Raw genomic sequence first — 3,425 nt, forward strand, 5'->3', positions numbered from 1 at the left:
GCCACTACAAAAACATCTGGTTTAAATATTTTTGTACACAGGGAACTTTTTCCTCTTTTTTTTTCAGTCTCTTTAGTGTGTAGGCCTTGTATTGATATCACTGAGTCAAAGGGTATGTGCAGTTTAATTAATGCCTTTTTAAAAACTAAGTCATTTGGTAAGTTTCCTGCTTATCTGTTTTAGTCTCTTTATACAACTCCCCTTTCCCTTTTCTTTTTGTTTTTTTAGAAGAAGTTTCTTTATTCAGAGGTCTCATGATGGGATAGACAGTCTCAAAACAAAACAAGAATGAAATTAAAAAAATAACATTGGCTGTGGCTGAAATCAGGCAAATAATGATCAGCTCTGAGCACATGCCCCCAGAGTATGGCAAATCACACTGTGGTCCCAGAGCACTCTTCCTCTCTTCATTCCCATGAGACCCTTTTCCTCTTCTGCAATGGTTTATTACACTTTGTTCTAAAGCATGTTTCCTTTGTAACCCCATTTTATGCATTTAAAAATATTACTCTGAGAATGGACCCATAGGTTTCGCCAAACTGCCAAAAGGGGACATGGCATAAAAAAAGTTAAACATTTTAAAATATACGAATGCCCTTCTGGCCAGCTATACCCAGGCCTGCAAAGTGTCTTTGGTCCAGAAGAGTATAGCAGACAGGCTTAGCCTGCTTCAAAGCTTCCAGGGCTTGCCTTCGAACAAACTCCTCAGAGAGGATATCTGAAGTTGGTTTGACCATGGGTCCCAAACACCAGTAAATCCTACAATTATAAAATGCCAGGAAGCCCTTTGCAAAATGCAGAACCAACCTGGGTAAGGGGTCTTTCCAGTCTCCCCTCTTGTTGGCTTTTGTGGCTCTGGAGAATTCACTTGCCTGAACACTACCAAACATACCAAAATGGAAGTAAAGCCAAGGGCCGGAATTTTGAGAAATATTTAGCCACCAAGGCTTATTATTAATAGGATCCTTCTCTTCTTCCTCAAGCTCAAGTGCTTTAATGGATGAAGATGAGCCAGGAACTTCTTGTCCATCTAGCCCTGAGGTAGATTCAAGTTTATGGTCACTAGTCTCTTCTGGGAGGTTCACTTCCTTCTGGAGATGCTTTGGCAATAGGAAACTGTCAGGAAGTCCCAGGTTTTCAGTTAGGCCAAAGTTAAGATATAAATTCTTTCCATGGACCTGTGAGTCCTGGAGCCGCAGCATCTCTAGCATGTTAAGGTTTATCTTCTTACTATTACCCCCTCCGGTGAACACCGACTGCCCCACCAATGGAACCACCAGCTGGTGGAACTTCCTCGGAGAAGGGCCTTCTGGCATTCTCTTACAGAAGTCCACTTGAGATCCCAGAGAAGCTGCTGGCGGGTCCAGGGTCCCAGAACTTGCAAAACTCGGGTGGAACTGGACCTAAGAAACTGCTGAGGTTCCCGACCCTGGCATGGAGGTGGGGGGAGGGGGAAGTTCAAGCACAGCTGGAAACATCAACGTGGGAAGGTCCCGCCTCCCCCCCTTTCCCTTTTCACTGAATTTGCTTCCTTTTGTGTTTTTAAGATTTCATTCTTGAGCTACCCTTCTTTTCTTGGTTGACTTCCCTTTTAGAGTTTTAGTTCTCTTTGGCAGCTCCCCTGGGTAACTGCTGTGGTAAATAGTTGGAAGTGGTGGGATCATTCTCTTCAGCATCTGGACAACCACAACTAACTTCTTTTCCTTTTCTTACTTCTATCCTGCTCCTCCTCCACCTTCTCCTCTTCATCCTTTTCTTCCTCTTTCTTCTCCTCCTTCTCTTCCTCCTCCATGTCATTCTCCTCCTCCTCCTCTTCTTCCTCCTCCTCTTCTTTCTTCTGCTTTTCTTTGAATTCTATTCCTTAAGCTCAATTTCTCTTCTCTTTTTTTTCCATCTCCTCCTGTAATCCTTATAACTGAGTCACCTTCTCAAATCCTCTTTCAGCTGGATTTCTTCTCTTTTCCTCTTTTTTTTTAAAATTGTGAACCTGACAAACATCTGCAAAGATGAATATTTCCATATACAACGAAGATCTGAAAGAGATTCTTGTATACGGAATTGTGAACCTGATTTGGTTTATTTTTAGGTATATATTAAATTTAACATGGTAATGCCTTACTTGTCTCTGTCCCTTTCTGAATTTCATTCTGCTCTCCTCCATATATTTTAAAATGTTTTCTTAATGTTCTTTTCTTTCTTGTCTTTTTTTTTTTTGCATTACTACTATTACCTCATTTGCTACTCCTCTCTTCAAGTATAAGCCCTGCCTTATAACAAATAAATACAGTTGAGCAAAGCAAATCCACATATTGGCTGTGCCTGAAAACGTATGTCTCAGTTTGCAGCTCTACTCTATCATTTCTCAGCCAAGAGGTGGGAAGCATGATTTATCATCAGCCTTCTGGAGTTATAATTGATTGTTGCATTAACCAAAATTATATTTTCCAAAATTGAGGTTTATTTTGCTTATAACTATTCCTTCCCCTGCTCTACCCTCCTTCTTAAAACCCACTCTCATCTTTCTGTTCTTGTCTATTTTCCTTTTGAGTTTAATCTATTTCTTCCATACCAAACCTTGTATGTGTGTGTGTGTGTGTGTGTGTAGTCAACCCTCTTTTGTGTGGTTCAGATAAGAGTGAGGTTTCAGTGCTCTCTCACTCACTCTTTCCTGTATGTTTACATACTCTTCTTATGCACCTCAATTATGGAAATAGTAAATTTTTCCTCCTTCTTCCTCATCTCTTTCTTAGTGCATTCCTTTTTTTCTCCTTTTTATTTTCATTTTTAAGACTAGTAAAACCTCACCCAACTCCAATATTTGTCTTCATTTCATTTGAAGATAGTAAGAGTCTGAAGAGAAACTTGTTTCTTACCTCCCTTTTAGAATACAAGCACTTCACCCTTCACCCTTCCAGTTGATCAAATATCTTTACTGTTCTAGGTTTCTCTTGTCTCCTGTGTTTTCATTTCAAAGATTGTTTAATTCAAAGAATACAGGAGTTGGTGAAGTTGGTTTTATCATTAAAAGCAACAAGAAACATCTTTTCACGGACCACTTCATCTCGTGTTGCAATGCTCATGATGAGTGCAGACAGATTGTGATGAACATATTTGTAGATTATATGCCAGAGGATAAGGAAGCAGAGAGACCGTAGGAGACATTTAAAAAAATTCCTCCAAAGCAATTCAACATTTGACTTGGTCAGAGACAAATGATGGTCATGGACTATAGACTACTCATGAATATTTTATTCAAGAAGAACATCATGGGTTCTAGCCATGGCAAGCACCAAACAAAGTAACGTATATACACACATATACACATGCAAAAAATGAAATCAGCTATATCTTAACAGATAGGAAGTGATTGGTTGCCAGTTTGGAAGTTATGTTGCAATCACCTGGTTGTGTGAATTTGGACAAGT

The 3,425-nt window shown here is 39.7% G+C and overlaps 1 pseudogene; it reads right to left on the reverse strand.

Moving 5' to 3' along the window:
- Positions 1 to 578: 578 nt before the first annotated feature.
- LOC110209602 (endonuclease 8-like 2 pseudogene) lies at positions 579 to 1,316 on the reverse strand (annotated as a pseudogene).
- Positions 1,317 to 3,425: the final 2,109 nt, after the last annotated feature.

This window comes from Phascolarctos cinereus, unplaced genomic scaffold (assembly GCF_003287225.1).
Source record: "Phascolarctos cinereus isolate Bilbo 61053 unplaced genomic scaffold, phaCin_HiC Scaffold_3;HRSCAF=262, whole genome shotgun sequence".
NCBI lineage: Eukaryota > Metazoa > Chordata > Mammalia > Diprotodontia > Phascolarctidae > Phascolarctos > Phascolarctos cinereus.